At 48.1% G+C, this 27,657-nt stretch overlaps 1 long non-coding RNA gene and 1 other non-coding gene across 2 annotated transcripts in view; one reads left to right on the top strand and one right to left on the bottom strand.

The window, feature by feature from the left end:
- Positions 1 to 27,657, bottom strand: part of LOC119870073 — a 61,962-nt gene that overhangs the window by 11,578 nt on the left and 22,727 nt on the right. Inside the window, exon 2 of the long non-coding RNA XR_005353236.1 lies at positions 3,848 to 4,137. This is a non-coding gene — a long non-coding RNA (uncharacterized LOC119870073). The remainder of the gene's footprint in view (positions 1 to 3,847; positions 4,138 to 27,657) is intronic.
- Positions 15,309 to 15,469, top strand: LOC119869896. Its single transcript, XR_005354883.1, has one exon. It is a non-coding gene; the product is annotated as a U1 spliceosomal RNA (small nuclear RNA).

Raw genomic sequence — 27,657 nt, 5'->3', positions numbered from 1 at the left:
TCACAACAAGGATGCTTTGGGGAAGTCCCACCGCCGGCCGAAGGGAGAGAAGGACAACAGGACTGGCTCTGTCCTGGCTGCATGAAACAGCTGAGCAGCCGGGCCCCAAAGACGGCTCCCCGGGTGGGGAGGAGGGACAACGCAAGGCACTTCCAGACGCGCCTCCTCGACGAGGAACAACGGAGACACCGAGATGCCTCAGGTGCGGAGCCTGAAATGTAGAACTGCACACCCACCTGCCCGCCAAAACCCACACCGGCCTAATTGTTCTGCACACACACACCCACCCACCACCACCACCACCACCACCACCACCACACCTCTCATCGGTCGCATCTTTGACTGCATCCTTGTTGCTGAAAACACAAAAATAAAGCGCATATAGCAGCCCGGTTGACATTACAGCAACAGCGTACGCCTCATTTTACCAACCATTTAACTCCCTCTAAGGACCCCGCGCAGACACGCGGGCACGTTGATGGGAGCTGTACAAAGGTCAGTGATTTGGAGGCTCTTTCCGACAATTTGCCAGGATTTTGGCATTTGTAAGCATCCATAGGACAGCTCTCTAGCAAGCTGACCTTGACAGCGAATGGGATAAATAAACCTTCAATTTACCCCCTCCAGCTCTCCGCGAGCCGGGCCGGTCCCCGCGGAGCCTTCACCTGTCCATACCGTTCAACTGCCTGCAACTTCCGACTGACGATCATCCAGCGCTCGGCGGCCCAGTGACAAACACCATCTAACAGATAAGGCTTCTGAAAAGTCAAAGCCAATACTGCTTCCATTGAAAATTTAATGCCGGCTCCGTCTTGGCCCATCATTCTTCCGACTGTTGCGCGTGTCCCGAGAGGCCCTTGAAGCTAAAGCTCTGCTCCATAACAGGTAATGACGTGGCATTTAATGATACTGTCCAAAGTGATCCCGGTCTTTGGGAAGTAATGTGCACTCATGTACCAGATAAGCACCGCCGAACGTACCGAGCCGCCGTATCTTTCACGGCCCTGTCACCAGACTCGATGTGACACGTCCCCGGCCATCCTACCTGCCGCGCCTCCGACCCCCGCCGCCGCCGGCCCGATCGCACGTTCTCCGCGCAGGGCTCCAAGGCGCCGGGGCAGCTCAGGCGAAAGGTAGGACGGGAACGTACCCGCAATTAAGTACTCACGGCCTCTTTCAATACTTCAGTGCTCTTGGATCCGCTACTAAAATCTGTGCTTTATACCTCACCGAAAAGTGTCCTTAATCGACTCTGACATGTTTTATTGGAGGCAGAAAAAATGTTTCAGGATGATAGATAAGGTTAAAGATGTTACTACGCTGATCATTTACTGGAGCGCCGGGCACCACACACACACACATAAAAAAAAAAAAATTCCAAACAGAGCCAAAAACCATTTACATCATTCATCGGATGCAACAGAGAAAGGAGGGGAAAAAAAAAAAAAAACACCCTTATCTGACAGCCCGTTTTTGCTGATGGGACAAAGCGCACATTTTCAATTTTCTGACAAAGTTCTGTTGTTTACGCAGATAAGGGGGAAAACAACTGGAATGTTCCCACCACCTGCCCGTAAGGGTGGCAACGCGACCTCGGCGGCGCAGGCCCTGGAAGGCGGCACCCGCAGCAGCACCTGCAGCAGCACCCGCAGCAGCACCCACACCGACGGCTTCACCCGGACGCTGCAGCCCCGCCTCCGGGCGCCGGGCAGCCTCAGGCCCCGTCCCCCCACCCGGGCTGGGCCCCGTGACTACTCCCCGGGGGCAGAAAGTCCTGCCCCGACGGCGCTGGCCCCGCACAGCTGCAGCGGGGAGCCCGGGAGCCGCCAGCCGAGGGGCCTTTGACAACCTGGCTTTGCACGGACCCCGCGTGTGGCTGTCCCTGGGCGCTCGGCTGGCATGGGTGGCGCAGAGGTGGAGGCCCGCGCCTTGCCTGGGGCGGCTCTGCTGCCACCTCGGGGGGGCTGGAGGCCCCACAAGCCCCGGCAATGCTCCAGCAGGTGGGCCTGCAAACACCACCCCCCGCCCCCCGCCAGGCGGCCACCGAGCCTCCGGGGCCCCCCTCCACCGGCAAAGCCCAGAGCCTGCGAGTCTGGGTCCCGTGGCCACGGGGATGGGGCAGGTGTCAGGCCCGGAGCAGACGCACGTTCACGGGCCAGCGCCCTCGGCTGCAAAGGGCAGGGCACAGAGGCAGCAGTGAGGACTTGCAAGCACCATCCCTAACGCCCTGGTGACAGGGGTCCGGTGGTGGCCGATGGCTGCGGTCGAGGGGACCGTCCCCCCAGCCGGGCCCAGGAGGGCGGCCTCCACCCAGCACACCCCGCGTGGAAACACGCCCCTCACATTTCGGTGCTATTTTCTAGAAGTCTCTTAGAGCAGCGTAGAGACAGGACTGTTTCCCAAACAACTCCTGCCCTGAGGGACCGACGTTCCTTTTTTTTTTTTTTTTTTTTAAATATTTTTTTCTTTATTTATTTATGATAGTCACACAGAGAGAGAGAGAGAGGCAGAGACATAGGCAGAGGGAGAAGCAGGCTCCATGCACCAGGAGCCCGACGTGGGATTCCTTATCAACCTGGCCCATCCGCACCTGCCAGGCCCACCTTTGGGGCGGAGGGGGCATCTCAGCTGACCCCGGTCACCCGGGCCAGAGGAGGCCGAGCTCGGCGGGAAGACGGTGGCAGATGAGATAATGTGATTGAACAGTCAACCTCACGGACACCGAGGGGAAACCACGCAGAACCTAATAAGGTTGCTTCTTTGCAAACCCATCGTCCTGGGCAGCCAGCAAACATCGTCGGGCGAACAAAGCACTCGGGCCACAGCCACGCGGTGCGCAGGGCTGCGGTGTGACTCTAGGGCACGTATGTGCCTTTAAAAATGCTTAACGGTGGGGCACCTCGTGGCTCAGGGCGTGACCCGGGGTCCCGGGATCGAGTCCCGCATCAGGCTCCCCACAGGGAGCCTGCTTCTCCCTCAGCCTGGGTCTCTGCCTCTCTTTCTCTCTCTCTCTGTCTCTCAGGAATAAATAAATAAAATCTTTAAAAAAAATAAAATAAAATGATGGGGCACCTGAGTGGCTTTGATGGCTAAGCATCTGCCTTCTGCTCAGGTCATGATCTCAGGGGACTCTGCGTCTCCCTCTGCCCCTGCCCCCCCCCCCCGCCCCACCATCACTCACACTTGTGTGCACTTGCTCTCTCTCTCTAATAAATAATTTTTTTAAAAAAATGCTTCATCAGCAGTTCCCTTCTTGTGATGACCACGGTCAAATCACTACGTTGCACGCCTGAAACTAACATAACACTGTGCACTCACTAACCTAGAATTAAGATCTTTTTTTTTAAGATTTTTTTTCTAGATATATTCATTTATTTATGATAGACATAGAGAGAGAGAGAGAGAGAGAGGCAGAGACACAGGCAGAGGGAGAAGCAGGCTCCATGCACCGCGAGCCCGACGTAGGACTCGATCTCGGGTCTCCAGGATCGCGCCCTGGGCCAAAGGCAGGCGCTAAACTGCTGAGCCACCCAGGGATCCCCTAGAATTAAGATCTTAAAATAATAATAATATAAACGCCTAAAACTGAAATTCTAAAAATCACAGATTAACATGCTTGATTTTAGGTGTATTGCAGAGCTCCACCGACGACCGTGGACGTACCACCTCTGGCGTTCCCAGAGACTTGATGCAAATGGGGCCTCGTGACCAATAGTCGTCACCGGCATCTATAAACCAGTGACATTTAAAAATTAGGAAGTTCCTCTTGGAAATATCCCACCTGTCGGAGTAGTTTTTCTAGACCTGCTGTTGCTTCTATCAGAAGGAGGAAGAACATTGTACATACCTGGCTGGGATCCATCGAGATGGTCAAGTCACGGGAAACAGGAGACACGACGACCACATTGACTATGGGATCCTAGAGCGGCCTCCCCCAACACACACACAAAAGGATGTTAGTGGGACAAACTGGTGGAATCGCGACAAAATTGGGACTTGAGCACTGGTATCAGGATGCAGGCTGGTGTCTCGGTTCTGACAAACGTGGCCTGGGAAGGGCAGTCGCTGACGTTCAGGGGCACCAGGTGAGGGGCGTGTGAGGACGCCGTGTATCAGCTTCGAGACTCATCTGCACACCTAAAGTCATTCCAAAAAGAAAACAAAAAAATGTATCTGAGAAAAAAAAATGGGAAGAACCAAACCAAGATGACCGCGTACCTCCTCGACACGCTCCGACTTCACTCGCTGGTCCTGGCGCTTAGAGCCTGGAACCTTCGGGACCCCACACCCCCATCCCCGAGGTACGTGTCCACAACACCCCACGCCATACCGCACCCGTATTTTCTGGTGGGGGTGCCGCCGTGTGCATCACGGTCAGCCCTGGCCCGTTGCCTCGGCTTGGCGTCTGTGCGATGGCAGGGAGGGAGCACAACAGGGAGCACAGCCTGGTCTGTGGAGCCCACCACTGACCAGAGGAAAGGACATTCAGGGGCACCTGGGCGGTTCAGGGCATGACCCCGGGGTCCTGGGATCGAGTCCCGCATCGGGCTTCCCATAGGGAGCCTGCCTCTCCCTCTGCCTGTGTCTCTGCCTCTCTCTGTGTGTCTCTATTGAATAAATACATAAAATCTTTATTAAAAAAAAAAAGAAAAAGGAAACACAACACCAAGGCGGCTCAGTGGCAGATACGTGGACCCCACAGCCCACAGGGATGTTCTCCGCTGACACCCTCCCTCGTGGCCGCCCAGCCGCAGAGCCCCAGCTGCTCAGGGCTCTCCCCACCACCCCTTTCCCGACTCAGAGCCCCTGGGGCCGGGCAGAGAGGCTCCTCGGGGTGGGCAGAGGGGTACGCTTGGCTTCTCGTGGGCTGCTGACTCCCTAGCTCTCACGCAGAGGGCTTGTTGCACCCCCAGCCCCCGAGTTTCTCACTCAGCAGGTGTGGGGCCGCGCTTTGACAGCCGCCGCTGTGGGCAACGCAAGACGTGAGGCCAACGTATCCTTAGGGTCAGAACTCACTGTTGACGCGCTGGCCTCGCGTCTTGCGTTGCCCACAGCAGCGGTTCTCAAAGCGCAGCCCCGGAACGGAAGCAGCGGCACCACCGGGGACCCTCAGGACGTGAGAATTTGTGGGTTCACCCCAAACCTGCTGAATTCACCCTGGGGCCCGGGGGACCCCTAGCTTGGTTCTCTTAACCGTGGAGCCACCCACATGTTAACGAGTTCTACTGCCCGTTCAGAGCCCGGTGCGGGGCTCGATCTCACAGCCCCGAGATCATGAGCTGAGCTGAAATCAAGGGTCAGACACTTAACCGACTGAGCCACTCGGGTGCCCCAGATGTACCTCCGTGCTTTTAGTCCTGTTTGGATAGTTCCCTCATCATAAATTTATTGTTATTTATATTTGTTTCAGGCCTCCGTCCCTGACCGGGTCGCTGGCAGTCTGTAACCAGAGCCTGATGCTGGGGTCTGGAGCTCCGCCCCGCTGGGCACCCTCTGGGCCTCCCTGTCCTCATCTGTAAAGCGAGGGGAACCTCACCAGCACCCATCTGGCGGGGCTGCCGTGAGGATTACAGGAGCCGATACGTGTGGACTGCTGCTCACAGGCCCCGGCGGCGCCCAGGGTGCGCTGGTGAACGGTGCCGGTGCACCCCAGGCAGGACATGGGCCTGGGAAACGGAGCCAGGAACACAGGTGGGAAGGGGCTGATACCCTCAGGAGGACTCTGAGCAAGATGGACTTCGGAGGGGCCACAGGGAGGGGAAAGCAGCCCTGGGGTAGAACGAGGTCACGGCCGGCCGGCCAGAAAGCTGGCTCCACCACCACCAGGGAGGCCTGGCCCAGCCCGGCCCAGGCCTGGACCGGCACCCCCGCCCACCGGCTCGGGCAGGGGGAGCTGCTGAGCTGGGGTCCCTCCCCAGGCCCAGCCATCAGCCTCTCCTCCGCCGCTCAGCACCTGCCCCGGGGACAGCCCAGCTCGCCCTCATGGGGCTTGTCCACCTTCTGTCCCCCAGGCCTGGCTTGTCCACAGCCTGTGCCTTGTTTTGTTTCAGAAACAATATAACAAAATGAGTGTATCTTTCGGGTTATTAATTTTCTGACTTGTTGTTGTTGTTGTTTACTTATCTAAATGGAAGCTGCTTTAATCCCCAACCAGCTGCTATATGAAGTGTGAGGAGCAATCGAAAACCCAGCTCTGTGTGTGGCTGGAAGCTCACCCGTCGAGGCTGGAAGAAACATTTTCTCCTCTTGCCGGAGAGAAGGCCAAAAAAAAAAGAAAGACAGAACCTGTGTGATTAGGTCTAGTCCGCTGCACCGTGACTCGGGTACTTGGCTACTCAGGCTGGGCCCCCGAACCCCGTTCCTGCCCTGTGTGGACCAGGCCCAGCTGCAGGTGCAGCCACGTCTCAGCCCCCAGGAGCTCACGAGGGTCTGGTGTGGGCACATGGTCCACAGAGGGGGTCGGGGGTGGTCGGCCAAGGCCTCAGAGCCAGCCAGGCCTAAGGCGGGTGGGAGAAGATGGGGCTCAGGGTCGGGGTGGGCATGGCTTGCTGTTGGTGGTGAGAGACAAGAGTCCTCAGGGCTTGCAGGGCAGTTGGCATCAGGCTCTGCACAGTGAGCCCCGACCCCAGGCTCAGATCCTGGGACAGGCGAGGCCCTGACCCACCTGGACAGAGAAGAAACCAGGTAAGTCCTTCCGCTTCATCCTTACACGCCTGTGCCGTCACCCGCCAGGTCAGGTGGGTGCCTTAGAGTCTACCTCCCTGAATGGCACCTCACCACCTCCCTCCAGAGGAGAGGCTGAGGCTCTGGCTCCCAGTAGAGGAAAACCCAAGGGCCAAGCAGAGAAAAGCCCTGACACCTCATTCCTGCCCAAAGCACGGCTGGGAGGGTTCATCTTCGCCAACCTGCCTGGGCCCCAGGGTGCCCAGATATTTGGTGGGACTCAGAGAGGGTGCTTGGGTGCTTGAGCTTAGCATCTGAGTCAACAGCTCGAGTAAAGCAGGTGGCACTCCGGAGCGTGGGTGGGCCCCGTCCAACCCGCTCAAGGCCTGACCGCAACGGGAAGGCTGACCGCTGCCCGGGTGGCAGAGAAGGCCTCTTGCCCGGCAGCCCGGGTGGCAGAAGGTCACCTCTTCCCGGGCCTCCAGGAGCCTGCTGGTTCTGCTTCTCTGGGGAACCCTGACAGCTCAGCTGCTCCCCTGAAGACCCCAGCCAGAGCCTGAGTGTCAGGCTGCCGCGGAGGGAGGCCGGGAGGCCGGGCCAGGGCCCTCTCCGCAGAGTCCCTCCGACCAGTCTCAGGACTAGTCCCACGGGGTTGCGGCCGCACCGAGCCGGGAGACAGGGCACAGCACGAGCCATGGCGTGAGGGGCGCATGTCTTCCTCGAGTTCACTCTGTGTGATGTCATCAGCCTCAAACTCCCTCTTTCACACTAAAGCAGACGTAGCTATTAATAAACACCATGCAAACTCTGCGTGACTTAAAAAAAAAAAGAAATCACAAGATGATAAAGTTCAGCATTGCAGTAGGAGCCATGGGCTCTGGCTTCAAGATTCCCTTTTTGCCCCCGGAACGGGCTGCACCCACAAGGGGAGGAGCCCGGGGTGCCAGGGCCAGGGTGGATTGGTCGGTCAGTCTGTCTGACCACCTTTTCCATCCCGAAGAGTCAAATTGGCATGCAAGGGCCCCCAGAACCCGGGACAAGGCTTTGGGCCCTCGGACACAAAGATTCTCTTTTGTCTACACGCAGCCCCATGCTCAGGAACTGAAATTTGAGAAGAAGGAAAGACACCCTGGAAGTCCCTTTGAGACCCCAAGGGAGGGCCCTCCGGGTTCACCTCGCCCCCACATCAGCCTTCCCCCCCAAGGACCCTCCCCACCCCATGGTCTGGGCTTCCCTGCACCTGGCCTGGCCCCAGCCCCTGGACGGAAAGCACAAACTCAAGCTTGCGTGTCCTGGGCAAGGAGAAAGCCAGCTGCCATCGCTGAGCCAACCTGAACTCAGATTCGAAGTATTCCCAGCGGCCCCGGCCCCTCGAGGGCTTCGTTAGGTCAGGGGGCCTGTGCTGTGCGGAAGCCGGGGCCGTGCGGTGAGGACCTGGCTGGAACTCGGCCGCCTCCTGCACACGCGTCCGCGCCCCCAGAAGCGGGCGGACCCGGACCGGGAGCCGACTAGCAGAAGAGGCTGATTCGCAGGAACAGGCCTCTTTGCTGAAGGATGGGGCTTGGCCACCAGGATCAAAACCTCCCTTTAGGGGCACCTGGGGGGCTCAGGGGTTGAGCACTGCCTTCAGCCCAGGTCATGACCCTGGGGTCCTGGGATCGAGTCCTCCATCGGGCTCCCCGCAAGGAGCCTGCTTCTCCCTCTGCCTATGTCTCTGCCTCTCTCTCTCTCTGTGTCTCATGAATAAATAAATAAAATCCTAAAAAAAAAAAAACTCCCTTTATTTCAACTCTGCATATTATTTTACTTAAAATGTGCACACAGGCACGTGCACACAGGTGCACACACACCCCGCGCTGGACAGCATGCCTCTGAAACGTCACAGGCTGTCCCACGAGCCGTCCCACTTGCCCTGGATCTCCCCGGGTGCCACACAGCCCTACCTGGCCCCTGGCCCCTGGCCTGCAGTCCCCACTTGGACACGGGTCTTGGTGGCACTGCCTCATCACCCCTTCTGTGACTGCGGCCTCCTCTCCTCCTGCTGTGACAGAGGAGGCTCTAGGGGGCCAAGGAAACTGCAGCCAGGGCATCTGCTCTATGCTTACGGGGATCACGTGCCCTCCCGAGCTCCTCGCCGTCTCAGTGGGGTCCCCAGCATCCATCTCCCGTGGTTACGAGACCAGCGAAAGGAAGGGGTGCTCCATAATCCGTGAGCCTAAGGATGACGGGGTGACCCGCTTGCTCTGTGGCAAAGCCCACGCCGGGCCTGCACCCCACACTGTCCCTTAGCAGCACAGCTCCAGGATCCCCCGCTCTCTGCCCTCCGCTGTGTCGCAGCAGGCTAGCAAGGACATTTTCTGGAACCTCCTGGAGGCTGCCAGGGAGAACTCGCCCAGGCATTTAGGAGGCCGAGGCCTGGTCACTGGCCCTCTGACAGCGGTGGAACTTTGGTGGCAGCCTGCGGAGCACCGGGCTGTGCGCTGGAGGCACCTGCAGGTGCTGCCCGTGGTCCCCAGCACAGTCACGGCTCCCGGGCAGCGGAGCCCAGCACCGACCATCATTCTTCCCGCCCGTCTGTGCGTTTTAGAGGCACGACCCCCCGCCCCCGTATTAACCCTCTCCCTCCTGGAGACGTCCAGAGTCACTCCTGCTTCCTGCAGAACGTATCTGGTCACGAAAATACGCAGAGCACATGCCTCGTGTATTTGACTCGATGTAAAACATTGCCTTCCCTGGGACCATCCGAGAACATTCCTCTGGGGGCTCTTTTTTTTTTTTTCCTTAATTCTTTTTTAAAGATTTTATTTGTTTATTCATGAGAGACACAGAGAGAGAGAGGCAGAGACACAGGCACAGGCAGAGGGAGAAGCAGGGAGCCCAACGCGGGACTCGATCCCAGGACCCTGGGGTCACCCCCTGAGCCGAAGGCAGATGCTCAAGGCTGAGCCCCCCAGGGGCCCCTCCACTGAGGGCTCTTGGCCCAGTGAGGGACCGACACGGTCAGCAACAGGTGCAATCCTGAGGGTTTTCAATCACAAGGATTTTGAAACGTTTTATCCCTTGTCCCACTTCACCTTGTTGCTCCCCGAACCCCCAGACGGCAAGAGGGGAGCTCTTCTTTAGGTTCAAACCTGCTGGGCCATAAACTCCGGGTCACTATGCAAACCATCGGTTGTCCTATAACCTTAGGGTATTAAATCCTGTTGGCAAAACATGTTCAGCTCTCTGAGAATCTGAGATCATCTCATACGAAGGTGGTAGCCAGAGGGGGTTCACGCCGGTTTCCCCAGGGTCTCCCCGGGAGCTGGGGACTCCGTGCCGGCCGGGGGCATGCGGGCTGGTCCCCGCTGCTCCACCCCCCTCTGCCCTGCTGCTAATGTGCAGACTTCATCCAGTCCTCTCTAAACTGATGGCCACAGTCTGCTTTTTCTTTTTTTTTTTTTCTTTTAGAAAGCAGCAGTGGGGTGGGGGGTGCAGAGGGGGAGGGAGAGAAAGAATCCACGCTGAGCGCGGAGCCCCACACGGGGCTGAATCTCACGCCCCTGAGATCATGACCTGAGCTGCAATCCAGAGTCCGCGCTTAGCCGCCCGAGCCGGCCAGCGCCCCGAGCACAGGCCACTTCTGAAAATGTGTCCACCGGAGAGCTCTGTCTTTAGGTCATCCAGGACAGGCCAAGCTGCTTAGAGGCAGAGAAACGAAGACAAGAGGCCAACCCCTCCCTTCCAGGGAGCTATGCAAGCACCTGCCGGCCCGGGGCACACGGGAGCACGCGGGAGCACGGCGGCAGGGCAAGACCAGCTCCCGGCTCCCGTTCTTAGCAGGTGACCCCGCCGGGAAGCAGCCACACACAGGAGCAAGCCCGATCGTCTCAGCCAGTGACAAACGTCGTGCGGGACACAAACCCGTTGATGTGATACAGAGTGTCCCGGGGTGAGCGCGCAGGCGGCAGGCGTGTCTTCAGACACGAGTGTGCAAAGGCCTCTCCGGGGACGTGAGATGCAAGGGGCCACCTGCCAGAGGGGCCGGAGCGGAGCATGCGGGCAGAGGGGGCGGCCGGGCAGGGGGACCCGCATGCTGGGGGGCGGAGAGGAAGGCCTGTGTGGCCAGAGCGGCGCCAGGGCCGCGGCGGGTGGGAGAAAAGGAGGCGCGCACCTGAGGCCTGGGGGTGCATGTCGGGCCGGTGGGTACCTGGGCCGGGCGGGCTCTATTCCAAGGCACGGGGAAGCCTCCAGACGATTCCATCCAGCCGCTGGCCCATCAGGCTTATACCCCTGCCCCGCGCCACTGTGCCCCGCGCCCGCCCCAGGCCTCCCAGGCTTGGGCCCCGTCGCCACACCTGGAGATGAAGCGTCCAAGCCCTAAGCCGCCTGGTGCCTCCCTCGGAGATGAGCCCGGGGCCTTGCCGACCTCCGCACCCCACAGAGTCTAGCACCGCTGCGCACACGCTCACTCCAGCCGGTGACCCGGGACCCACACGGTGGAAACCTGGGGCCGTGCTGGGGTCAGGAACCCCTCCGTCGTGGGCCTCCCCGAGCCCGCAGGCGGCCTGAACCCCACGGACTGCGGAGGTACACGCACGACCCCCGTGGTTTTCGGCAGCAACACAGCTCCCCGTCTGTCCAGCACCTGCCCGTCCACCGACTCAGCAGACAGACTCGCGCTGGACACTACGCGGACAGGCCGTGTGCCCGGCGCTAGGACGCCACATCGAACAGGCCTGCATGAGTATTGCTGTACACACACTAGTGCAAACTCAGCAATTAAGGCAGCCGTTTGTTAGCTCGAAGGTTCCCTGGGTCGGGCATCGGGCACAGCTCAGGGGAGTCTCCTGCTGAGGGTCTCACTTGGGCTGCAATCAAGATGTTGGCCGGGGGGTCTGATCGCCGCTGAGGCCCAGGGGCCCTCTCTGAGCTCCCCGGGTGGAAGCCGAACCCAGTTCCCTGCGGTGGCAGGAAGGAGGCCCCCGGCTCCCAGACCCCCCACAGGCCCCTGCTGCAGCGCAGCAGCTGCTTCTCCAAGACCCACAGGATCTCTGCTGCTTCAAGGCCCCGGCTTCTTCTCTTTTAGAGCGTTTGCCTGATTAGGTGAGGCCCACCCAGGATCGTCGCCCTCTTGATGCACCTCGAAGCCGACGCCCCTGGGACCTCCCTTTGCATCTGCGAAATCCTTTCACCTTTGCCATGTGCCCCATCAGAGTCGCGCGTCTCCCCTAGGTTCCCGGGGGGGGGGGGTTCCGCGGGGCACCCGCCCGGGGCAGCGGGAATCTCGGGGCCACCTGGCACACCACCCTGACGGAGCTCCGCTCGCAGCCGGGGAGGCCAACCTCAATACTGGCTGTGGAGGTGGCGGCGGCGCCAGGGCCCCGTGGGCCAGCATCTCACTCCATCCCTGGCTGGGTGCCATGCCCACCGCTGCCTGCCACCCCGGGTGCAGCGCTGCCTCCCCTCGCTCACACATGCTCTCACACATTCTGTGACAACTGTCAGTGGCTTATTCATCATCTCAGATTGCAACTTTCTGTTTTCTCAGACACCCACTTTAATACCCTGACATTTCCGTTCAGCCCATAACATTCTGTCAATTGTTTACATCCTCCTCTCACACTGATTGGCTTTTCAGTTGCGCTCTTGGTCTTCCCAGTCCTGGTGCGCGATGCTGACGGGGAGGCTCAGAGTCACTCCCTCACCGGCCACGCCGCCGGATCCCCAACGGAGTGCGCCCCGTCCCCGCGTCAACCGTCCCCCGAGTCACTCACAGCTTCTGCTCTGGGCTCAGGGTGGAAGCCGCCTGCGAAAGGGGCAGCCCACCCACGCAGAAATTCCTTCGGGGTCCTTCTCCAGTTTATAGCTAAAGGCCCACTTCCAGAAGCTGTAGGTGGACAGAACTGTCCCCGGGTTCTTCACCTGCCTTTCCATCTGCCCCAGGTCTGGGCCATCAGCAGGACCCGCTACCCATGCCCCGGCCACCGCCCTGCCTTCACTCCAGTTTGGACCGCCACCACCACCAGCAGCCCTCCCCGACCAGGCAAACGCTTGCCAACTTGTGTTCCGCCTCCCCCCACTTGGCTTCTCCAGGAGTTTCTCCACACCACAACAGGAGACGTCTTCTGAAAATATAACGCCTTCCTGTCCTGCAGACGACCCTGAAGGGGCTTCCCACTGCCTGAAGAACTCATTCCAAATGCCCATCTTAAAAAAAAAACAAAAAAAAACAAAACAAAAAAAAAAACAAATGCCCATCTCTGGTCTACAAGGCCTGGCAAGAACTGTTGCCTCCTTACCTCTTGCCCCTTGCCAAGCCCTCCTGTGTGCTAGGTACAGGCCACGCAGGCTTTCTCTCAGCTCCTCGGGCTACCTTTCCACGGCAGGGTATGCCTGCATGTGCTATCCTTTTTGCACGGACTATTTCCTCCCACTCACGTGGGAAAATGATGAATTTTAGGATGAATGGTGTTGGGACAAATGGACAAGTGTTTGGAAACAAAAAGCAATGTTTAGCTGCATGGCTGCTGCCTACCTGCAGGCTTTGACTTACCATCAAACAGAACTCTTTCAACCACACCAGCTAACACAGGCTCCCTCTGCTATTCTCCGCCTCACCACCTTGATTGTTTGCTTCATAGTCAGGGTTGTCATTTTCAGTGATTTTATTAATTTGTCTGTTTGCTTTTTTCCCTGCCTCCATGCTAGAATGCAGATCCCAGCAAGGTGGAGACCAAGATGGCATGGCTTGCCATCACACCCCCAGCCACTGCATTGCCTGGCCCCTTCTCAGGTGCCTTGTGCAGCACAAGCTCACAAAACATCTGTGGGATGAAAGACTGGATGCAGGAGTGAAGGAATGCATGCTAACTTTGTGGTGTGAAAAATGCAAATCCACCATGTGATTCGAAATGTAGGAGGCAGGAGGGAGGGTCTCGTCACACTTTATGTTAGACTCTGTTCTAAAGGTATAATAATTAAAACCGTGGCATTCTCAGTGATGAGTAAAAACAGAACAAATGGATTGAATGGAATAAAAAGTCAAGTAAGCAAACATATCACTCAAATACTCAAACAGTTGTTTTTCAGATCAGCAGGAAAAAAAAGAGATTATTTTCAAAATGGGATGGGACAGCTAACTAGCTAAGAACAAAGAGAAAAAAATAAGCTAGAGCCCTACCTCTTTACAAAGAAACAAATAAATTTTAAATAACTAAAAATTTGAATGGAAAATTAAGCCATGATATTGTAGAATAAAATTTCTGTTAATTACAATGTAATCTTGGGATAAATAAATCCTAAGTAGGACACTAGGGAAACCACTGAATATTTGACTATGTGAAAATGAACAAATCAAACCTAAAAACAAAAATCATGGTAGGGAGACTTCCAGCCATAATGAAGAAAAGAGATCAGCCACCTTTTGTCCCATAAAACAAACATAAAACTGAATCAAATACAAACATTTAAGGATTCTGGGAAGTGACCAAAGGTAAATGACTAATTGGAAGTGGTTATGCATGAAAAACTCCTAGAAGTTAGAGTCAGTGGGAGTCTATGGTTTTCTTCCTAGGGCTTCACCTCTCCACTTCCCTACATTGGTTGGCTCCATAATTTTGTCAGGGCAAAGCTAGCTATTAAAAAACATCATCTCTACTGCCAAAGGGGCTTGACCTGTTTTGGAGTGGAAGACAATCCTGTACCTGGTGGTACTCTCAATAAAAGTGCAAACTCAGAAGAAAATTAATGAAAGAGATCCCATAGATTTATAAATGTGAGGTTGCAGCCACACTTGATGTGAATGGTGAAACAGCCAGAAATTTAATGGGGAGATATTAGAAGAGCTAAATAAGCTACTCACACATCCATGGCTACCCAGAGAAACTCTGGCAAGTGCAGGTAAGTCTCAAAAGAACCCAGAAGAAATTAAAATAAACCTTAAGGCAAAATTAAAAATTGCCTAAACATAGACTGTACCCCACAAGCTAAGTACAAATCAATCAGCAGAATGTGGTTCGTGGAAGAGCCCAAGACATATGTGCACAACATCTTCCCAATCATCATCTCATTACAGATCTATGCAGATACAGTGGAAACTCTTAAGAAGCCAAGCTAAAAAAATAAAATAAAAATAAGAATTTAAAAACTAAGCAAATACTTTTAGCTACACATATATAGAAGACAAATCCTACAGATTAAGCTCAGGAAAAAGACCCTTCAGGAAAAACACCCCAATCCAGAGTTGCTACAATATATTTTTTACACGTCCAGTTTTCAATTTAAAAAAAAATTGCAACACACAGAGAAATAGGAAAGTATGAACTATACTCGGGGGGGCGGGGGGAGGAATCATTATAAACTAATGCTGACTTGGCCCAGATGTTGGATTTGGAATTAGCAGACAGAGACTTCACAGCAGCTATTATAATAAACATGTTCAAAGAATTAAAGAATACTATGTTTAAAGAATTAAAGAAAAACTGCTGTTTCACACCACCATTTGCAAATTATTAACTCAAAATGAACCAGGAAACTAAATAAGAGCAAAACCATAAAAACCTTAGAAGAAAACATAAGGGCAAGTCTTCATGATCTTGGACCTGGCAATGAATTCTTAGATAGGACACCAAAAGTATGAACAACAGCAACAACAAATTAGAGAGACACTTACCTGGCAGTGGAGATACCATGATCAGGAGGGTGGGTTTCCTGGGGCAAACTTACCCATTGCACTCTTCATGTTGACCTCTATGATTTTCCCAAATGTGTGAAATGTGACTGCATAATTTAGGGTAGTGGGGTACTGTATTCGTAAAGTAGTATGGTATAGCCACTGTGGAAAATATGTTGGTGATTCCCAAAAAAACTATACATAGGGCAGCCTGGGTGGCTCAGTGGTTTAGCACTGCCTTCAGCTCAGGGCATGATCCTGGAGACCCAGGATCGAGTCCCACATCGGGCTCCCTGCATGGAGCCTGCTTCTCCCTCTGCCTGTGTCTCTGCCTCTCTCTCTGTGTGTCTCAGGAATAAATAAATAAAATCTTTTAAAAAAAGGCTACACATAGAATTGCCATATGACCCAGCATTTTCCACTGTTAGGAATATACCCCAAAGAGTTGAAAACACATACACAAACAGAAACACATACATGCGTGGTCATAGTAATAATACTCATGATAAGAAAAAGATGGAAACAACCCAAATGTCTACCAATGAATGAATGGCTAAATAAGTCGTGATATATACACACAATGAAATATCACTCAGCCATAAAGAGAAATGAAATATAATGTAGATGAGCCTCAAAAGCATGCTCAGCAAAAGAAACCGGACACAAAATATTGCATAGTTTTGCATTTATATGAAATTCCAAGAATAGGTAAATTAATAGAAACATAATACAGATTGATAGTTTCCAGGGACTAGAGGAAGGGGGAATTGGAAGCATCTGTTTAATGGATACAAAATTTCTTTTTGGAGTGATTAAATATTTTAGAACCACATTGTGAGTGTACCAAATGCCACTGAATTATATACTTTAAAATATTAATTTTATGTATGTGAATATCACCTCAATAAAAAAAATTGATGAATTAAAGGAAAATACAATGACAGTGACTCCAAAGAGGAAAGAACATAGAGAGTATAAAATTTAAAAATAACAGAATAAAAATGTTCTGTCTCCCTTTATATATTTCCCACTTGGGAAATATCATAAAGGAGACAGAACATGAGAGACTCCTAATTCTGAGAAACGAACAAGGGGTGGTGGAAAGGGAGGTGGGCGGGGGGTGGGGGTGACTGGGTGGCGGGCACTGAGGGGGGCACTTGAAGGGATGAGCACTGGGTGTTATGCTATATGTTGGCAAATTGAACTCCAATAAAAAAATTTTTAATAAAAATAAATAAAAATGAAAATTCTAGAGGGAAAAATATAATAATCAAAATGAATATTCACTAAATGGCCTCAATATCAATATCTGAGATGTCAGAATAAAAACTCAGTAAACTTGAAAATAGCAAAATAGAACTCAGCCAACATGAAGAATAGAGAAAGATTTTTTTTTAATAAACAGACATGTAAAGATTTGTAGGATAACATCAAGCATACCAACACATATATAATGGGAATCCCAAATTTGAGAAGAGAGAGATACAGAAAAAAAAAGAATACTCAAAGAAATAAATTCCAAAAAGTTCCAAAAAAGCCACAGAATTCCAAAATTTGGTGGAAAACATCAGTCTACAGGTGCAAGAAGCTTATGCCAAATATAAGATAAATATATTGTATTAAGCCAGATGAAAGACAAACAAAAAGTCTTGAAAGCATCAAGAGTGGGATGTCTCAGTATGTACAGAGGAATAATATGATTAACAGTGGACTTCGCACCCAAAACAATTAAAGACAGAAGGCAGTGGAATGACATATTTAAAGTGTAAGGGGAAAATTAAAGTTGTTAATCAATAATTCTATATCCAGCAAAATAATTCTTCAAAAATAAAAGCAAACTAAATATATTCCTAGATAAGTACTAAGAAAGTTTGTTATAGCCAACCTGCCATACTAGAAATGCTAAAAGAATTTCTTCAACATGAAAGGAAATGACACCAGATAGGAACTCAAATCCACAGGAAGAAATGCAGAGTCCAAAAGTACTAAATATGTGGATAAACATAAAGGACTGCTTAAATATACATTTTTTAAAATTTTCTCTTCTCTTTGTTTCTTCCAATAATATAAGATTGCAAGGGTAATTATAAAATCATATCATTGGGCTTATAACACATATAGACATATACGACAATAATGCTAGAAAGGAGGGGGAAAGGAAGGAGCAATACTGAAGCAAAGTGGCTATATTTTACTTCAATAAGGTCGATATTAGCCTAAAATAGTGGTATCTCATTATGTGTATTTTAAATCCATAGAGAAGTCACTATGAAAAAAAATCATGTTTAAAAAATAGAAGAATAAAAATGATACACTAAAATGCTAATTGAACACAAAATAATGCAATAAAGGAGGGACAAAAATATAAATAAGACATACTGAAAACTAACAGCAAAATGGCAGATGTAAATCCAGCTACATCAATAATCATATTAATATGAAAGGACTAAATTCTACAAAAAAGGCAGAGATTATCTCATTAGATTTTTTTAAAGCAAGATTCCAGTATATTCTATCTATGAGAGACCTACTTTAGACTCAAAACTACAAACATATCAAAGTAAAAGGATAATGAAAGGTATAACATGTAAAGATTAATATAGTTAGAATGGCTATGTTAATTCAGACAAAATCACTTTTAAGAAATTTTTCTAGAGAACAAGAGATATTTCAAAATGGTGTAACACATCAGAAAAGTATAAAAGTTGTAAATGTGTATAAACCTAATAATGGAACCCCAGAACCAAGAAGAAAAACCTGACAGGACTGAAATAAGAAACAGAATTCAATAATAATAGTTGGAGATTTTGATAATTCACTCTAAATAATAGAATAACTAGACAGAAAAATCAATAAAGATAATAAACCATTTGAGCAATCTATCAACTATATTGATCTGACATGGATAGAACACTCCTACAACAGAAGGATACATTCTTTTGGAGTACATGCAGAACATTCTCCAGGTTTAATGATATCTGGCCATAATATAGGTCTTAGTGATTTAAAGAGACCTGAATCATTTAAAGGATATTCTCTGACCACAGTGGAATTAAATTTGAAATTAAAAGCAGAAAGAAATCTTGAAAATTTAGAAATTTAACAACACACTACTAAATAACTGATGGCTCAAAGAAGAAACCAGAGGGGTAATCAGAATATATTCTGAATGAGAATGATAACAAAACATATTTTAAAATTGGAAGCAACAAGGAAGAGTGAATGGATGGATTAAAAGGACCACTAAATTTTTGAAGGTGATAGAAATGTTTATTATTTTGAGTGCAATTCTTGGATATTTTTACAAATGTCAAAATTTGTAAAAAAAAATTGTGTTTTAAATATGTGCAGTTTTTTACATGTCATTTATTTTTCAATAATGCTATGAAAATGTGTGGGATGCAAGAAGTTAAGCACTTAGTGTAAATTTTCCAGCATTAAAAGTTCATATTAAAGAGAAAAAAGAAGGGCATCTTGGTGGCTCAGTTGGTTTAGCATCTGCCTTCTACTCAGGTCATGATCCCAGGGTCCTGGGATCGAGCCCCACTTTAGGTTCCCTGCTTGGTGGAGAGTCTGCTTCTCCCTCTGCCTCTCCCCCCTTCTCATTCTCTCTCTCTCTCTCTCTCTCTCTCTCTCTCCCCCTCTCTCTCTCTTTCAAATAAAGAAATAAAACCTTTTAAAAAATAAAAAATAAAGAGAATAAAGACCTCAAATAAATACTCAAAGTTTCTACCTTAAGAAACTAGAAAAGAAGGGCAAATTAACCCAAAGCAAGAAAAATAAAGAAAATAATAAATGTTAGAGCAGACATGAATGAAAAGGGAAACAGAAAAACAATATATAAGAATCAATGAAACAAAAAGCTGGTTCTTTGAAAAGATTAACACATTTGATAAACCTTTATCAAGACAGGGCAATCAAAAAAGAGATAATACACACACTACCAAACAAAAGTGAAAGAGGTTTCATAACTACCAAACCTACAAATATTAAAAGGATTAGAGACTATCAACAACTTTATGCCAACAAAGTTAAACAACTTAGAAAAAAATGAACAAATTTTTAAGACAGACACAAATTACCAAAATTAAAGAAGAAACAGAAAATCTAAATAGAACTGTAACAAGTATATACAATGAATTAATAATTTAAATATCTCACAAAGAAAAGATTGGACCCAGATGGCTGCATTAACAAATTATATCAATATTGGAGAAACAATATCAACTTACACAAACTTGCAAAAATTAGAGGAAAGGGAAACATTTCCAACTCATTCTTTGAGGCCAGTATTACCTTGATATCAAAGTCAGGGGAAAAAAATCACAAGGAAAAAAAACCTAAAGATCAATATTACTAGTGAAAGTAGGAAAAAAAGTATTGGTGAAAGTTAATTAATATTAATTAATCTTTATTTAACCCAGCTATATTTTTGAAGGATTATTATACAAAATTTTAAATGGCATTTATCCTAGGAACACAAGACTGGCTTAATATCTGAAAATCAATTAACATAATACACAATACTAATAGAATCAAGGACCATTAACCCACACAGTTTCCTCAATTTGACAAAATCCACATCCATTTATGATAATAACTGTCAACAAATCAGGAATAGAAGGAAACTTCCTCAACCCGATAAAGAGCTATAGGTTTTTCATAGATGCTCATGATTTCTCCCAAGAGCTGGAATAAGGCAAAGATGTCTGCTGTTACTTCTACTCACCATTGCAGCAGACTAGCCAATGCAATAAAGCAGGAACAGAAAATGAAATGCATATGGATTGGAAAGAATGAAGTAAATCTCTTTCTAAGAAACATTAGAAGCAACTAGAACTAAACAAATAGTTCCCCAAAGTCACAAGATACAAGATCAATATACAAAATCAATTGTATTTCTATTTGCCAGCAATAAATAACCCAAAAATAAAATAAAAAACACTTTCATTCATAATAGTATCAGCACAAATACTCAGGAATAAACAAAGTGAAAGATCTGTGTATAAGAACTATATTACTACCAAACCTGTGCACTGAAAACCACAAATCATTACATAGAACAACACCAATGAACCTCAACATCATTATGATGAGATGAAAAACACCAAATGCAAAAGACTACAAATGGTACGATTCCATTTAAATGGACTTTTTAGAGGGCCGCCTGGGTGGCTCAGTCAGTTAAGTGTCCAAGGCCTGAGCTCAGCTCAGGTCTCGATCTCAGGATCGTGAGTTCAAGCCTCACATTGGGTTCCATGCTGAGCATGGAGCCTACTTTAAAAATTAAAAAAAAAAAATAAGTGGATCTTGTAGAAAATGCAAATCCATGTGATAGCATGTCAGTGGTCGTCTGGAACTGAAAGGTGGGAATGAGGCTCGATTGCAAATAGGCATGTGTAATAGATGTGTTCTAAAACTGAATTGCGATTATTTTTGCACAACTCTGCACATTTACTAAAACTCACTGACTTGTACATTTATAATCTCCAGACACTACAGCTATAAATTAAACCCCAATAAGGTGTTAAACATTTTTAAAATTATTGTGACACTTCCACTTTTGATAATGGTGGAATAGATGCTTGGATCCTCTGTCCCCCCAGCAACTAGAAAAACTAGATGGCACATTAAAAATTAAGAACTAAGGAAACACAAAGCTAACAAAATAATGAAGAATTACTAAGCTATGACCAATGGGAAACAGAGGCCCAGAGAGTGATCAAGGGTTGCTGCCCAGCACTCAGCAAGATGGGGTGGAAGAACCAGCTTCCAAAGATAGAACACCAAAAAGCTTCCTTTTGAAATTGACAATGAATCAAGAAAGAGAAATAAAAAATACATGAATTGGAAAGAAAGTAAAAAGTTGTGGATATATAAAATCCAAAAGAATCTATAAATAGGTAAAAATCAATACATGAGCTTAGCACCATTGCTATATTCAAGATAAAAAAAAAGTTGTTTTTCTTTATAAATCACAAAGATAAAACAAAATTAATAAACATCCTTTATAACAAACCTCAATAAAAGTATATAGCAAATGTAATAAACCCTGTAATAAACCTAACCCTCCCCAAAAAAATGAAGAGCTCTACAGCAAAAATTAAGATACATTGTTAAAAACATTATAAGCCCTAGAGATATTTCATGTTCATAGATTAGAAACTCAGTTTTTCAGAAATGTCAGTTTTCCCCAACACTATAAGTCTAGTGCAATCCCAATAAAAATCCCGGCCCAGTTAGTCTTCCTGTTGTTGTTTTAGAAGTCGGACAAGCCGGTTGTATTAGTTTCCTAATGCTACAAAACAAGTTACCACAAACTCAGAGGCTTTAAAAAGCACACACTCATAATCTCACATTTTGTGTGGATCAGGAGGTCAGGCACAAGTTAGCTGGGTCATTGCTCAGGGTCTCATGAGGATGCAAAGTGTTGGCCAGGATGTGTCCTCCTCTGGACATTGGGGTTCTCTTCCAAGCTTGTATGGTTATTGGAAGAATTTACTTCCTTGCAGTTATAAGATCGAGACCCAAATTCCTATAAGTTGCCTAATTTCCTGCCACGTGTTCTTCTCCAGAGTTGGTCTACACAATAGCAGCTTGTTTCTTCAAGGCCAAGAGAAGAGTCTACTTGATGCTAGCAGGACTGCGTGGGTGTGTGTGTGTGTGTGTGTGTGTGTGTGTCCTCATCAAGGGGATGACACCCCATTACCTATATTTTATTGATCAGAAACAGGCCAAGGGTCCTGCCAAAGGTCAAGGAGAGGAGATTGCACAAGAGTGTGAATATCACAAGCAAGATCATGGGGCCATTTTAGGATTCTACTTACCATTCTAATCCCAAAATGTATTTGAAAATGCAAACAGCAAAGATAGCCTTGAAGAATAAAGTGAAGAGAAACTTGTTCTACTGGATATCAAGATATTATTACAAAGCTAGAGTAGCTCAGACACCACGGCCTTGGTTCAAGGACAGATCAATTGATCAACAGAACACGATAGAGAACATGACATATCCATGCATTTAGAAATCTCTGCTTTATGGGAAAATGGTGCTTCAGATTCATAAGGAGATGGTAATGTAACTACTAGGTATTTATTAGGGGAAATAACTGATGCCTACCTCACACAATCCACAAGAAGCAATTCTCAGAGGATTGTAGATCTAGATAAAAGGCAAGCTAATAAAGCTGATGGAAAACGACATGGGACAGGGTCTTCGTGACCTTCAGGCGCAGTTTACTACATTAAAACTAAGAACTTGTGTTCATCAAAAGACACCAGAAGAAGAGTGAAAAAACAAGTAATCCGGAGAAGATACCTGTCGCATATAAAACTAACATAGAATCTTAAGCAAATGTGCAAAGCTGTAAGAAAAACATAAGGCGGAGAACACACGGCCAGGCATGTTCAGAAGAGGACATTCAAATGGTCGACAAACATGTGAAAAGGTGTGCAACCTCATAGTCATCTAGGGAATGCCAGTTACAACCACAACAAGATACCACTCTGCACGTATCTCGATCGAGATTGAAAAATTGAGAAAAAAAAACTAAAAGTACTTCATTTTGACAAGGACGTGGAGCAACAAGAACACTCATACGCTCTGAGTGGGGTGTAAATTGAACAACCATTCTGGGGAAATGTTCGACAGCATGTACCCAAGCTGAAGTTACCCATGCTTTAGCATCCTTTTTGTTACATACCCAGAAGAAATGCACACGTATGTGCACCAAGAGACGCATACAAGAGTATTGGTGGCCAGGCTATTCATCGCACCAAAAGCTGGAAATTACCTAAGTGTCCACCCACAGAATAATGGAAATATACGTCATGGCACAGTCAAAAAAAGGGAAACCCACCGAGCAATGAAAAGCCAGGATCTAGATCCACAGCCAATAAACGTGAAGAACACAGGGCGTGTTCTCATTATCCAAAGTTCAAAAAACTAACAAAACTAAAGCTATAGTGTTTAGGGATACACGCTCAAGTGGTAAACTATAAAGCGAAAAAAGGAATTTCACGCCATGAAAGTTAGCACAATGTTTTGTTCCATTTTGTTTTGCTTTTGCTGGGGAAGAGAAGGGAGTGAGCAGGAAGAGACATGGGGACGTTCCAGATTGTTGGCGTGGACGTCAGGTGCGTGGCTGTTCACGCGTGATTGTTATTGAACCACATGTTTCTCCCTGGGGTACGTGTGTGTTACATTTCACAACAGCAAAATTTTAATCACGTTAAACAAAAACGTACTGCGACATAACGTGACAAAACATTTTTACACTTGTAATCCATAGTTATCACGAATCAAATGGGAAAACGATTGTCAAATAAAAAAAAAAAAAAACAGGAAATTCAAAAAACTGGAAATGCCAGGGTCCAATGAACACATAAATAGTCAATCTCAGTTCGAAATCAAAGAAAGTTCGTTTATTATACAGTAAAAATATCCAACAATAAGGGAATTTCCATGTAATAGGCAAGTATTAACCATTAAAATGATATAATCATCAGGACGTGAGGTGTGACCAGAATCATAGTTTATGACATATAGTAAGTGAATATATAGTATAGGCTAAAGAAATATTTGGGGATGGTGAGGGAAGCCATCGATATATTAAAAGAAAAGCCCACATTATAAAACTGAATATAAACTGACCCATTTCTAAACAGAAATCTATACATGGATATGTAGTAATATCTATGCACAGGAAACAATGAAATGATGTATTTCAAAGGCTGAGCTCCCATCTCTGAGTGCTGAGATTACAGATGATTTTAATTTTTTAATTTTCTTTATGTGAGTGTTCTAAATTTTCCACAGTGAGTATGTATTAGTTATGAACATGAGAAAAAGAAGGTTGATTTTTAACAAGAGGCTGAGAATCACAGAACATTAGCAGAGAAGTGTGGAGGCACGGTGGGGTGGGGAAGGCGGGTGTCGTTTCCTGCCCCGCCACTTCCGACACCCATTTACCCTATACGTCCGCACGGACCCTCCTTATTAATAAGCAAAATCAATTAGCACTTCACCTGTCTGGCTAAAAAAGATGGCTCATCAAAGAGATGATTCCTTGCCCCAGTCGCGGTGCTCAGGCAGGCAGCAAACACGAACACCCCTGCTGGAGCCTCTGTCCCACCCCCCGCACAGAAAGTGGGGAAAGTTTCCATAAATGAAAACATGCATAGGCCTTATGGGTAGGGTCAGTAAACACAGCAGCTAAAAATCTAGAACAAAGATGATGTGGAACCACCTTAATTAAAATAAGTAAAATCCTAGGTATTTCATTGTTCCTACTTTTGGGCCACTGATCAATTTTTTTTATATTTTTTAAAGATTTTATTTATTTATTCATGAGAGACACAGAGAGAGAGGCAGAGACACAGACAGAGGAAGAAGCAGGCTCCATGCCAGGAGACCAATGCGGGACTCGATCCCAGAACCCCGGGATCATGCTCTGAGCCGAAGGCAAACTCACCTGGTGTCCCAAACTTTTTATTATTAAAGTATAAATTAATAAGCAGCATTCTATTAGTTTCAGGTGTACAATGTACTGATTCAGCAGCTCTATAGGTGACTCAGAGCTCCTCACAACACGTACACCCTTAATCCCCTTCACCTATTTCACCCATGTCCCTCCCCCACCTCCCCTCTGCAAACCACCAGTTTGTTCTCTGTTATTTAGAAGTCTAATTTTTGTCTCTTTTTCTCTTCCTTTGTTCGTTTTATTTTGTAAATTCTACCTATAAGTGAAATCATATGGTATTTGTCTTCCTCTGATCAACTAATTTCACTTGGCATCACACCCTCTAGGTACATTGAGATTTTTTTTTTTTTAATTTTAATTCTATGTCACTATTCACACCAGGAGGTGAACCAAACCTGCTGTCTGAGCCACGTACAAGGTGCAAGGACACGGCCAAGCCCTCGCCACGTTAGCACACCAGCCAGGCACGGGGGACCGCAGCCATGCAACCCCACTCGCCCCTCTTGGGCAGGGGGTAATAAAGACATCTACTGAAGTCTTTCACTGCAAGGCACTTGGTGGAAGGGCACCATTTGGGAATTATTACAACCATGCAGTGAGTCTAGATCATCTAGACAGAAACCAGCTCTCAGAAACTTCGTCACTCTCTCTCTTTTCCAATGAGCAATAGGAGCCCGCCGGCTGTGCCCTGAGACCCACCCCGGCCAACAGAAGCAGAGAGTAGGAAAGGACACCAGTGGGGGGGCAGACAGCAGAGATGCCTCCGCCAGCCTCTCCTGGCGTGAGATCCACCCCAGGAAGATCCCAGGAAAGAGCCCGGGGCTCCCCAACTCCCCTCCTCCACAACGCATAATTAAAAATCTAAATAATAAACACACATTAAGTCCAAGAGAGTCCAGAAAGGCCCAGCTTTTTCCCCGTGACGTCATTCTGATTCTTGACCGTAACAAATTTGGTTTTCCTCATTGTGCCCTGCCGTGAGGTGTCTCAGGCACGCTGTGAAAGGACAGTTCATGACACTGCGATGGCCTTATCTCCCACCGCCCCTTTGAGAAAACTTCTGAGTTCAACTTTCCTTCAAAATGCAATGACCTGCATCCTTCTGGAAACTCATCAGAAAAAGTGGGCACATTCCTAAAATATCCCAGGTAAAGGGAGCCCAGGCACCCCAGGATGGCACTGTGTCACCAAAGCATTTGCATTTAAGCAAACACAAGCAGGAAGTCACCTGCTGGAGGAATCTAAGGACTAGAAATCAGGTTGTCCTTGTTTGTTACTATTTTCTTTCGGTTTTATTCTTAGAACTCATATGTGTTTAAAAATGGAAAATCGTCTCGGATGGCTGGGCTTTTTCAGGCTAAATGTTAGGCAGGGATGGTTATGTAGCTCACTTGACCAGAGCACATGCCCTCAAAGAAGAGGCGGATTGGGACTTTGGGGCAGCTCGGCCACCTCCAGAGGACTGTCGACCGGACATTAGTGGGCACTGACCAGAGTAACCCCATCAGCAAATACCTCTTCCCTTCAAAAGCACCCGCCCCGCACAGAATAACAGAAATGCTTTGCCTGCGGCCTACTGCACCCAGTGTGGACGCAGCCCTAGGTCTGACGGTCATCCTTTCAACTGAACTGCACTGAAGTGCTCTTGTGGCCCTGACAATATTCTCTCGTGCACCAAAGGAAGTGCATAATAATTAAAGAGCCCTTTGGACAATATCCTTCTGTCTGTGGAATCATATACTCAAATAATCTAATTTATAAAACCTCTTCACTACCTTACTACCCAGGTTCCATTCTCTTTTGCATATATTTTCACCACTCAACTAATGATGGATAGAGGGAATTAAGACATGGTTGATTGCATCTCATAAAGGCACTTGGACGTGTTTAAGATCGCTCGCATCTCTTTCCTTTCCAGCACCTTCTAACGTAATGTGCTCTCGGAACATACATGTAAGACACACACTGATATTAAAGGCTGCTTTCTATGCAGCCTAATAAAAAGGATGCCGCATCAAAAGCCAGAGTTAACATCTAACAGGTACTATAATCATTTAAGAGATTAAAGGACCTGGTGTGAGGGTGATGCCACCACACAGCCTTCGCACTCACTGTCCCTGGGGACAAAGCTAAAGAGCCATGGGACAATGGCAGGACGGCAGGTGCCATGAAGACGTGACGTCTCTGCAGCAGTGCGCGTGTTGTCCTCACTTGGCCCGGCTATTTCTGACAATGTGAACAAATGCATGTAGCCATAAAAGACGCTCAGTGTATCTGGGGTGGCCTCTAGAAGCAAAGGAGGAATATGTTGCTGGAAACATGTTTTAATAGCATTCCTAAGTCAGCCATTCAACCTCAGGTCCTGAGTCCTTACGCAGAACCCAGGCAGTAGGACGATGTGGAAGTGAGCTGGGACTTTCCCTTGGGAGGCAGAGGAGTGGGGTGGCTATGTGCTTAGGATCTGCAGGGGACTTCCCCAGGGGAGAAAAAACCCTGGCTCTACTGCACCCTTGCTGTGTGACCTTGGGCACATTACCAACCTCTGCAAGTTCCACTTCCCTCATTGTGACAGGGGACAACCCTTGCCTCCCAGGATTTTTGTGAGGATGCAAGGAGTGAGTCCATGCACATCAGCACATGATCAACCTGAGGATTGATTGGGGCAAAAAAATATATATATATAATATAAATAAATAAATAAATAAATAAATAAATAAATAAATAATCCTATGTCAACTTAAAACCATCACTTCCCAAACTCCATCCCAGGGAACAATCAGGATGCTCGTAGGTGCATCACAGAGGGAATGAAAACACCTGGTCAGTGAAGGGAGGTAAAGAAAGTGGACTACCCCTTCC

The sequence above is a fragment of the Canis lupus genome, chromosome 1 (assembly GCF_011100685.1).
Source record: "Canis lupus familiaris isolate Mischka breed German Shepherd chromosome 1, alternate assembly UU_Cfam_GSD_1.0, whole genome shotgun sequence".
Taxonomy (NCBI): domain Eukaryota; kingdom Metazoa; phylum Chordata; class Mammalia; order Carnivora; family Canidae; genus Canis; species Canis lupus.
The sequence above is the reverse complement of the archived record's forward strand: the minus strand, read 5'-3'. Positions and strand labels throughout refer to the sequence as shown.